Source organism: Camponotus vicinus, unplaced genomic scaffold (genome assembly GCF_025532165.1).
Source record: "Camponotus vicinus isolate PSW18456_S1 unplaced genomic scaffold, iyCamVici1.0 SCAF_9, whole genome shotgun sequence".
In the NCBI taxonomy this organism is placed as follows: Eukaryota; Metazoa; Arthropoda; class Insecta; order Hymenoptera; family Formicidae; genus Camponotus; species Camponotus vicinus.
In genome coordinates this window covers 7,186,943-7,199,224 of record NW_028141981.1, presented here as the reverse complement: position 1 = coordinate 7,199,224, position 12,282 = coordinate 7,186,943, and the positions used below count along the sequence as shown (strand labels likewise).

Here is a 12,282-nt window from a genome sequence, read left to right as displayed (position 1 = left end):
GCAACATCAATGACATAAATGAAGAGAGACAGAAGCAGTTTATATAATATATTTCTTTAGTATTAAAAATGAGAAGTATCCTCAATTTTATTAGAAAAAATTAAAATTTCAAAAAGTAAAGGATATAAATTTTTCATTTTTTTGTATTTCTTAATCATGTGAATGATAAAAAAACTTTCAAAAGGTAATAAAACGTAATTTGTTACATATTACGAGCTGAACAAAAATAGAAGAACTTCGATTGTCTTTAAATAATATACATATGATTCGATCAACATAATCGGATCTTAGTCCTAGAATCCATCTCAAGTTTGCACTTTTGTCAGCTTTGAAAGAGCTGTGTGGGCGTTAATAAAGGCGAGTGTAGAGTAGTGTCGGCTAGTGTTTTAACAAAGTTACTCTTCTTCCGTGAAATATCCTGGCATTGCCCATCTACACCCCGCCGTAGCTTTTGCATCCTTTCGTCTTTTACTCCCCCATTCTGCTCGCTCAGCCTTTATCCCGTTAACATAGCTCGTTCTTTTTAGCTTCCCTTCTCTTTTACGCCCGAGATGCACAATGCCGCATTCACGCCACCACTTCATCATTAAAAACGACCATCGCGTCGATTCCACGTCGGTTCGAGGAAGAAAAAGAACGTTTTGGCAATCGCTGAAATTACTCCTTGTGGAAAAAAACGATTTAATTTGCCGAGTGTGCCCGACTGTGCATGCGATTCTAATTTAAAGCGTACAGACCGCTCGCTTTGTAAACAATGTGCGACCACGTTCTATTTTTTTAACAATACATTTGCATTCAATCGACGATATAACAAACTAAGTATACTCTTCGTAAAATATATTTGTGTGGAAAAACAAGAACGATATAAAAGTTTCATAACTGCGAGAGTTAATAACACCGTCAAAAATTAATAATCCTACTTGCAACGATTTATCATTCCAGTTGGAGTTTGCGATGTTGTTAAAGTCACAAAATATATTTTCCAGTGATCATTAATATTCCCTATAACTCCTATAACAGAGAGTAAATATGATTCGGTGAGTCATTTGTAAAAACTTTTATTGAATCTCATCAATTCTGAACGATCATCAATCTTATTCAAATGGAAAGATATGAGTAAATGTAATCGCGTACGCATCTAAATTCGCACAAGAAATGAAAGTTATACATCTTTTCATCTAATCTCTTAATCATCTTTAGGATGATTAAAAGAGTAAATTGCAATTCAATAATCCGTAAAATTGCATCATAGTATTAAAGGGCACCTCGATGAAGATAATGCTCCGCTATAGTAATATATTTTATCGCCTGGGCGGCAACAGTCGGTTTTGACGAATGGTGGTGTCCCGCGCGCCATTCGCGGTCACGATCATCTTTGACAAATTGTAACGTCTTTCACCGCCTGCGGTCGCGGTCAGTTTTGACAGGCAGTAACGTCTCGGGTCAGCCTGCGGTAACCGACCAATTTTTACAGCTGTCCACCATAGTCTGCGGTCTTCACACTCGGTTTTACCGGACCGTTTCATTCTATGCGGTCACAGCTTGTTTTAATAGTTTCCCGCTGTTATGTTTGACAAATAGTAGTGTTAACGATTAAGTTATTTACTGTCTTTGTGGTTGCGATCAGGATTGGTTACCTACGTAATTTTTTTGTATAAAAAAGGTTGTTTTTATAGGATTTATTAAATGTGTTCGAAGGAAGTGTCGACTGGAGATTGATTTTGATATTTAAAAAAAATACGGTTTTTGATTTAGATTTTTGATTTTATTATCGGTAGATATTATGCTGTCTGATTGACGCATATTAATATTAGCCTGCTTGTGTTCGGATTTACGATCTGGCAGACGAGAGTCGCTCTCCATGCTCCGATTATGTCCATTGTCAATGTTGACTGATGGCACCTCGTACTCGACTATCGTACTCGATTTAGGAGGTAAAGGTTTGTCTCAATTGACAGTCATCGCTATCAATTTCGGAGATAGGAAAGCATGTCATCGCGATGCATCATAACGGTAACCCGCCACTCTTGACGGACATTATCAGCAATTCAGAACTACATACGATTATTCCATTTTCAGCCGTCAATAGAACGTTGAAGCGACAAGAATTGTATTCTGCGTTTTATAAATTTTCTACTTACGAAACATTCCGTGCGAATCATTTTATAAAAAATAATTCTGCGATTCCTTGTTTGCGAAATTTTCCAGTAAAATTTGTAACGTCGAATATTATCGAAACAAAAGTACCAGCTCATTAATAAGGGACGAGCAAAGAAGCAAGACTAATTAGGCTGCAATCGCCTCGATGAAGAAACATGACTACGTTGATTGTTGTGTGAAATACGTTCCACGCTTATTAGTACAGATTTCACCGTATGCATTATTGAATTGCGCTCATTAGGCTATGAATTGAGCAATTAATAATATCATACAAGGTAATTAACATTTTAAAATCAATTTTCTATTATATTTGATAAAAGTAATCCTACAAATAATTAAATGCAAAACTACTGTTAATGAAAAATATAAAAATTTGAAGCTATGCATGTGAAAAATTTTCGTTCATCATATTTAATATTTTCTATTATTTTTTATTATTTTTAGATATAATCTTTTTTTCAAATATCGAATATAATATTTTCCGTTCCCAAATATATATATAAATATTTGCATATTTTGTACGTTATTTGCGTAATAATATGCTCGCCGAGAAATTCCGTTCACGCGGCGTTGAAAACGGATATATGCAGGGGACTTCACCTCCGGCGACCTTTGCTTCGCAAATCTTCGAGGTGCCAAGTAAATTTCCGTGCATCGGACTGGGCGCGCATGTTTGTCAGAGCCACTTGACGATGTCAGTAAGCAGATAAGTCGTTGACACGTCGCAAACACGCCTACGTGTACCGTATTAGATGTACCATATGTACGTAGGAAAGTGACAGTTTGACGAAACGACCCGCATCATTTTGAGTGATCGAGCACATAGGGACACGAATTCTCTCTTATCCTGTCGCAGGCATACGCAGAAGTGTCTAGATGATAATGCAACGACATACAGTGATCGTAAGTGACGCCGATGCGTGTAGTGACGTCTCAATAGAGTGAGAACCGACAGGCGAGATGATTATCAACTAGCTTGGCTGGCTGGATAATTAGCTTGATGTCTTTACGGTGATGAATAATGATATGCGATCAATTGTTATGGAAATTATCGGCTCTTTCCCAACAAGGCGTTGTCTTTTTATTTTTGTGCGTGTGTAAAAAAACCGCATTTACTCTAAAACTACAAAAAACGCAATTTTGTCCTCGCGAATCATGATACCCTTTATCTACAACCATGTCATTATCGAAGCTGTAAATTCGTTTCGTGGAGAACCGATTCAAGCTGCAACAACGTGTTTGTGTTGCTGACAACCTAAAAAGCCTACTCTTCTGGATTTTCGAAACAGAGAGATAAAGAGAGAGAGAGAGAGAGAGAGAGAGAGAAAAAAGAAAATGCGAAATGGGGGAGATAGACTGCAATCGGTTTTCTGGGCCAACGTGTCCATTGAAATTCCGCGATGCCTACGCCAAAGTCGGTCGATTGTCCCCCTCTCTCTCCCCATCCCTTGCTCACGCTATCCCGAATCGCAACCCCTCTATTTCGACCGCATATTTGTGTCTGCCTTCGCAGGGAGAGAACACGCGTATCCGCGCGAACCTTCGACCCTTGCCGCCGTTTTTCCCATAGTTTCCCGCGCTTCAACTGGCTACGTACATCCCGTGAATTATCCGGATATTGCAGCTTTTGCACGAAACCGTTCTGACGAATAAAAGGGACGTTGTTATCACGTTCAACTCTCCATCCAATCTCTTTTCTTTTACAGAGCTCTTTGCTTTCTGTTGTATTCGAATTCGCCCTTGTTGAAAAATGTAGTCTCTTCGCTCGCTTGTGCACAATAGTGCCTCTAATAATTCTTGAAAAAATTCTACAACTTCCAAGATTTATATATTCGAGAAATGACAAAATAATATATATCAGGAAAAATGCCTTATTGATGAAAATTAAAATTGATCTAGTTTCGTTTGCAAATATACAATTTTTTAATTTACGTATAATAAAAAATAAGTTTGACATATAATATAGTAAATAATATAGTATGTAATATAGTATAGAAATATAATATATTCGGAAAAATAGAATAAAATATTAAATTAGAAATTTAAAACCTTATTTTATTTGAAGAGATAAGTAGATAAAGCAAGTTTATGATCAGACCAAGTCAAGGAGAATATAATATCTCTAGTATTTTAAAATTCACTCTATTAATATGCAATTTGCGATCTAATACACATTTACTCTACGTTGAAAAAAGATGTTTGATCGAGCTTTTCGCAAAAGAGACAAAATTCGCAAACAATTCATTCGTGCATCTTTTTGTCACTCTAGTCGAATTTCCGAAAATTGAGGCGCTATGCAGGCTTCCTGCAGGCAGCATTGTCTCTGCTTATCTAGGAACAATAGATTACTCTGCGCGTTGCGCCGGGTCGTTCCCGAAACTCACCTTCCCATTCCCCGTTAAATGACAAAGCTGTCCGCATCCCCGGTTCGATTCTACCAGTGGTCGTTAGCGTGCCATTTGCCGCACTTGCCGATAAAAGGCGTCCGTTGACCGTGAAAAATTTTGACTCGTTCGCCGTTACTATTCTGCGACAGCATCCCGCAGGAATCGCGCCGTTCGACGATGCGCGTCGATCTGTAACGCGAACGCGAGGTAAATCGGTCGCAAGGGAGAGCGCGCACTAGCTTCTCTCTCACCCTCTCACTTTGTGTTATTAAATTATATCCCCGCGCTATCAAATTTAGCGCTCCAGGATATATTCCGCTAGCTTTATATATGGCAGCTCGATAAAGTTTACTTTGTCTTTTAATCTGGCGAATATATTACATCAATATTTGCATACCACATCGCGATATTATCTATATAGCAACTCTAGTATTTATTACGTAATATCTCAGAGCACTCTCTGGTTTCAGCAACATACACTTGTATATCTCCAGCTTCATAAATATTAATTAAACTGATAGATCTTAAGTAAGTATTTAACAAGCGACTGGCACTGTGTCTGGCACGAGAACATCACGCGTTCAACGAAGTGAGACGTATTATAACCTCGGCATGTGATAAAATTTTCCTCGAGATCCTCCGCCTGTCTCGTTAATCCTTGAGACCATCTCTTCGCTCAGCGCATGATTCGTGGCTGGAAATTTAAAAAAGGCAAACGTTCCAAATTTTTCGAATTCTCCAAACGTAACGGGAGACTTACGGTAATCACGTTCCTCCGATATTGCAAATATTTTATACGGAAATTAATTGCACAATTACATTGTGAATACCTGGAAAAAATTCTTCTAAGAGGCATTGCCGTGCCAATCTTCGTAAATATCGATCGCGAACGTCTCGCAAGAAATAAGATTCTTCAATTAATTCTTTTGCGATAAAGGGATTTCTGAAGTATGCGAGGTAATTGGGTAACTCGTGGAAAAATTAGATTAATTAAAAAAAAAATTCTCTCCTCCTTTCAAGAAAAGAATTTTTTAGATTTAGCCCATAAAAAATTTACAATATAACTTTTTTACAATAGTTTTGCTGTTGCTAGTATGCCGAATAAAACTTCTCGTATAAAGTTTGTTTTTTAACGAGCTTGTAGCGCTGTGCATGTATATGATACCGTACTTTTGCAATTGTGGCCCCGCGCGTCGTATGATATTGTTTTTATAACGCAACTACCATGCATGATTAAACTAAGCCGCAAGTATGCATCTGTGTGCCTGAAATTTTACTACCGGGGACGTGTGTTCCTCTAATCACACATCGCGCTTTCTGCATTAATTATACCCTCGAATTATGCATAAAATTACGCTATCATATGTATAGATCGCTCTTAATCATTAATTACATATCAAAAATCAATTACTGATACCCACGTGCAAATATATAAACAATATATAATCTATCTATTATATCTATTGGGGCGATATGAATTTGCGATATGAACAGCGTATCGCAAATTATGTAAACAGGAAGAGAGAATGAAACAATGTGTCATGATACTGATCATTTCGATATTACGTATGTTAGATAAACTCAATCACATAGAATAGAATCCTATAGGATTTTTTTTCGTAACTGAAAAAATTGCACCAGTTTTCCAATATAGCTTGCCCCTCTCTCTCTCTCTCTCTCTTTCTCAACTTGGCGTGATAAGAATATCAAAAACATAAGGGCCGATATTGCCGCCTTCGAAGCCACCCAAAAGCGCAATCCTCTTTTTAGTATTCATCCATTCGTCCCCCTTTTTGTGTCTGCTACTTTCTGCACTTTCGTAAAACTTTGAAATTCTGTCGCAGCTGCGGACAAAGAGTTCCTGGCTTCCTCCTTCGGGATCTTTTGCGTAAACGGCCACCGACTTATCACGGTGAAATTTGTGACGCAAACTTACGCGTACGTAAGCGTATTACAGATCTCCGACAAGGGAATTACGAGCTCTTAGAAAGCGCGCGTCACACATTTCTGGTAATAAACGTCTTACGGAGAACATATACCTCTGCGCGACGGCAAAGATTAAAGGGGTGGCTTTATATCCGCAATGCAACCGAGGCAAAAAGAGGGATGCGTCGACCGCAAGAAACAGGGACGTTTTTCCCGCACACTTTCACTCTGTAAATGGCGCGCGTTCAAGTAATTATCCACGAAAGTAGGATGGGAGTCGAGGGAGTAAATTAACTTCCGATAAATCCCACAATTCTCATCCAATTTTTTTTCACGCTGTTTTCGCGAACGTGAATACGAATTGAATACGAATGCCGCTATAATATATTACTTATTCGGTGTTTTGTCTCTAATTAATTTATCTTCTAAATTTTCTTTATAAAGTATGATATTTTTCATATTATATGATATTTTTAAGATAGTTTTATTTTTATTATAATTTTATATACACTTTAATATTTTAATGGAATTAAAATTACAAATTTTATCTGTAAATGGCCAGCTAAATGCAATTTGAAAGCTAAAGAATTAAAGTATTCTATTAAACGGAGTCCCTACCGTTGACAAAGATTACGATATATCCGCGAAAGTATCTTTTCCGAAGTTTTAATTCCGAGAGAGACGCTCGTTGCCGTCTCCGTTAATTAGGTTACACAGATAAACCGAGAATCCCTCTAGTCAAAATAAAAAGTAGGAACAGAGTTGTAACAGGCGTCTCAATTTTTTCTTCGCTTTTGCTCAACGCTTCATAGTAATAATATATCTCAGACTTTTAATTTTCCGAGAAAAAAATTATTTTTAAAATTAAATGCGCTCTATTACATCTCATGTATCTCATTATTATATTTGTATAATTTTTACAATAAACAGTTAAAAATTCGCAACAAATATTTACAAATATCATTGTCAATTTTAAAGAATGCTGTAAGAAAGAAAAATTATAAAATGTTAACATTCGATTTAAAATATTAATAAAGTTTTAGAATAAAAATGTCTTGAAAATTTTAAGGAGATTTAGGGAAAAACATTAATGCTCAGAAAAAATCATACTTGTCGTAAAACAGTAGCCGAGGAATTTTCCGACATTTTGGCTTCCACTTTGGAAGAAAAACTTCGGCGTTCGTGACGAGGTTCTTTTAGCATGCTTACTAAGTGGAAGTTCTCTCTTGCTGAAGTTTGCCACCCGCAAGGCGGTCTAAGCTCAGTTTGACTTTACTCGAGCAGCTGGTACTTTAAGATCAAATAGTGACGGTCTTTGTAGATAGCCTATGTCTTTACCTTAGTGAAAAGATGATGGAAGAAAGTTAATTTTAATGGTACATTCTTAACTAATTTAGGGTCAATTATAAAATAGCTGAGATTAAATTAAAATCTATGTGTAAGCAATAATTAGCTTGAAAAATTTGATTCAACTGCTACACAAGTTAATTTTATCCGAATTGCCACTTAATAAAATTATTCATTTTTTATCTATGCAATTACGTGACATATTTTACAATTACATAATATTCATTTCATCACCCGAAACTTGCAAGTGAATAAACGTAATTCTCGACGATCTGTCGAACTCTTACGAGATGAGATTCTTCGAAGCATTGTCTGGAATTAATCTGGCTTATCTCGACTTTGTCTTAAGTCAACAACAATACGCTTCAGTTCTCAAAAGGCGGATGCGAGTCACGATATAGAACATCGGTAACTAAAGACCGGATGTGAAAGCCATGTGGAGATAGTTTTTCCAGTTTGAAGTTAAAATTGAAGAAGCTTACAAAATACTCTGACTTTTGATGTTGTCTTCGGTTGGGTTTTCAAGACATATAGACACAAGTCTTGAAAATCTTGTCAAAGTTGAAAATATTGAATTCCCAACCATTCGCTGTTTCAAGATAGTTGCTGAAACACTGCAGTGCATTTCGCATCGCATAGAAAATAGATTTTTCTGCTCTCTCTTTTTTTTCTATTGAAAATGCTTGTGGCGATGTGTCGTGGCAACTTGAACACGATGACCAAATACGTTATCGGGGTCTAAGAGGCGCAGTCAGAGGTCTCCCGAATCGGTTTCCCGAAGGTTGGCCGCTCGTAAAATGGGAAGACGTTTCTCACGACTGACATCGTATTTCTTTTTGGAACGGCCGTTTCCGCGAGAACTAAGTTATTACGTGAGAATAGCCCGGAATCTTCTGTGAGAACGATTAAATTAACTAAATGGAGAGAATGAGCAAAGAGCGGCAGCAACGTTTATAGTAATCTGAAAACGTCAAGTGAAACGTGTTACCGAAATCTCAGAGATGTCTGCGCCGTAAAAGAATAAAACGATTGTCGTAATAATTTTTATATGAAAAAATTTGACAATAAACATCGATTGTTTCTTCTTTCTTATAGATATTATATAATAATTAAATAATAAAAAATAACTTTAGAAAAATATGCACGCGAGTTGCATATGTATAATTTTAATATATATATAATTTAATATATATATAATAATAATATAATTTTTGATACAGAACATTATTTCTCTTATGTTTTAATGTTTAATATTACTTTTCTTATTTATAAAGTTATTTTAAACGACGATATGTGTATGAAAATTTGCTCAGATAACATACATATCGCGCTTTTTGCCAAATTGATTACATTCAACATTTACTGTTTGTGGAACTGTATACGGTAGCTTCAATTTATATAATTAACGCTCAAGAGCCACACTTTTGAATCCGAATCAGCATAAATGAAATGAAACTCGAGACAAAAGTTGTCGGTTGTATTTATTAGAGAATGACTCTTGCTTTGCGCGAGACTCGATTTCTACGGAACATCAATCTCACGAATGGTGATGCACTATCGAGCTGTGTCGCATCACGATATTTTACGCGACCAATAGAGGAAACGTCGAGCGGACATCGTGACGACGATACACATCGCGAAAGAGAAAACGCTTACGAAGCTATTCGCTCTTCGTAAAGAAAGGTGCGCGCGTAGTCGGTACTTTCTTGGGATTTCTTGCAATGAAAGATGAATACGGATTTAAAGAGACCGGAAGTGCCTTTAAGAATCGGCATGCCATCCGGTTACACTCAAAGCATTATGTACCCCTTTCAATCTCTCTTTCCCGGATCGCAGTCTGTTCCTCGCAAAGACAGATTAACTCGACTTCGATGGCTCGTGAAAATCTTCTCGATTCGTTAAGACTTCAAAGCTATCCCGATCTACCATTTTCGAATTAACCGCCCTTTGCGAATGTAGAACGCAGATATTGATTGCACTAGTCGGATATTATTCTTGCTCATTCTCCCATTCTTTTTTCTTACTCATCGTCACAAGCTCCGCGCTTTGATTTGGATTATGAGACGAGAGAGTACTGCGAGATTTCAGATCCTCTCATTATCATTCGAAAAATTGAAATCACTGTGCCGTGAATATATCGCAAAGAGATAATGATAATTAAGAACTATTGATTAAAATTCATAAGTGTACGCTTAGACATGCATATTAATCTATTAGTATAATCGTATCATTAATTATATTCGTGTATATATTTGTACTAATTAGTTACTTATTTATTTGCATATATTATCATAAATTAACTTACAAATTATTTCTAATGTTAAGAATTTATATGCACACAAATTAGAATCAATTTTAATTAATTATATATTTAATATCTATCAAAAATATTTTTCATAAAGTTTCTGTAATATTTACTATATGTATATGTTTCATGGAATTGCCAAACATGAAAGCAATGTGCTTCTTTTTAATATCCTTGAAGTAATTATTTCATAGTGCTCATTAGAAGGTTCAAGCGATGAATACTCGAGAATTAATTAAACGACAGATTATACATGTATATGATGCGATGCCTTGAGTTCGAGCTTGTTCCGTATTCAATCGCGTCCTCTTGTTTGTCTCCTCCCTTTGATCCGACTTCCTTATACGGCTTATTATGTCGTTTCTATTAATAGAGAATTTGCGACACGTTGACGTGAGATTGAAATTTAATTTCAAACAGATGTGTAATTCATTCAAAAAAATAAATACCGATGTATACATAACTGTATATATAATTACATAATGCGTAATAATTACAAATAATGCAAATAATTACTCTCACGACACAATTTTTCATAATTAATTGTGAGGGCTGGCATTCTTTATACTTTATGCCTTTTTGCGCAACAGCGTAGAATAGGTAGGTTGATGAGAAAGAAGTTTTTTCTCTTGCGCACATAAATTTTATTTATACTCTAATTATACATAGTAATGATACTGCTTCTTGTGTACTACTTTTTATACATTAATGTTTTATTATGTCGTAAATAATTTCACAGAAAAGAAACATTTGCTTAATGAGCATGAAAGCAAAGTTAATAATAAAAAATTGATATTAATTTCACATTACGCGACAAAATTGAACATTAAAATGTGATAAAACAATTGTTATAAACTTGCTTTATAAAAACTTTATTCGTACAATCGAAAAATGTGTATTTTATTCGAGATTGATGCAAGATTATAAGCACACATAGCGTGTGCAAGTTTCAAATGAACTTTCGGTTTTGCGACAAGCTCTACAGCAACTTGACGTGCGAAGCAAAACTGCTAAATCAAATGTAACACGCAATTATGTTTCTATACGTATGTTATAGGTATTTTTCAATAAAGAAAAAATTTGATATAAACCATTCACCAATAATAACCGAAACAAATTATTTGTTGAACAACATCACAATAATAAACATCAATATTGTTAACAATATTTTTCAATAAACACGCTGTCAATTTTTCGATGCTTTTAAAATTTAACGAAGCGCCGTTTTAAATTGTGTGTGAATAAAATGTTCTTTTAAGTCTTCCTTTTTCAAGGATATAATATTTTAAATTAATTTCTATCAAAGAAAACAATTTTTTTTCTGTTCCAGGTAAAGCACATCATCGAAGACGTTCGTGATTAGCCGTCGCGATCATCGCCGCTCTTAAGTACGTAATTAAAAGATTTCAATAGCGGCAAGGCGGACAAAGAGCGAATCTCGCTCTTCTCATCGGTTCGCAGATAAGGCGCGCGTCCTCGAAAACTTTCGATCTGTAATTGCCATCCCTAATGTAATCAGCCATTCTACGTTCAATCGAGCATTAAAACCTATCTCGTGGTGATAGATGAAGTCGCCCCGTTCTTCGAATTTCGAGAAATCGTCTCAAGAGATGCGGCGTCATCGAAATTTCATAACTCCACCCCGCATCTCCGTCCCCTTCTCGCTTTCTCATTCCTTAGTCTCGCGATTCGAAGTTAATTAAGCCCGAGAATGGCAAAAAGAAGATTGTAGGATAGAACTCTCTCCGACAGGAGGGGTGATAATCTAGAGACGACCCCCTTGTTTCATCTTCCGAAGTCCAAACTACGCCAAGAATAATTAATAATGCCATCCCTCTCCCTTTCTCTCTCTCCCTTCTTCTCGTCGAGTTCTCGGAGTCTTTGATCACACGGAATTTTATCTCTTTCTCCGTCTCTTTCGCTTCCGTTTCACGGGAACAACCTCTTTTTATTCAACATTTTGCATGAAAAATTCCTTAGATTTTTTATTTACACGAATAGAACGGTACATGATTTTGACTTCAAATAAATAGATAGCCCATTGGTTATAAACAGTGTGCGACGATTGAGAGGGAGCGAAGATGAAAGAGGAAAGAAGATAATTCAGTTAATCTGAGCGAAATCTTGTTACAATAAAAAAACATAAAAGATTAATTT

At 36.0% G+C, this 12,282-nt stretch overlaps 1 protein-coding gene across 4 annotated transcripts in view; it reads left to right on the top strand.

The window, feature by feature from the left end:
- Positions 1 to 12,282, top strand: part of Pgant2 (polypeptide N-acetylgalactosaminyltransferase 2) — a 220,540-nt gene that overhangs the window by 132,331 nt on the left and 75,927 nt on the right. The window contains exon 3 of one of the 4 annotated variants that reach the window (XM_083109469.1): positions 11,456 to 11,513. The exons of the other annotated variants lie outside the window; for them this stretch is intronic. The gene's annotated coding sequence lies outside the window, so the exon portion shown is untranslated. The remainder of the gene's footprint in view (positions 1 to 11,455; positions 11,514 to 12,282) is intronic. 4 annotated transcript variants of the gene reach the window in all.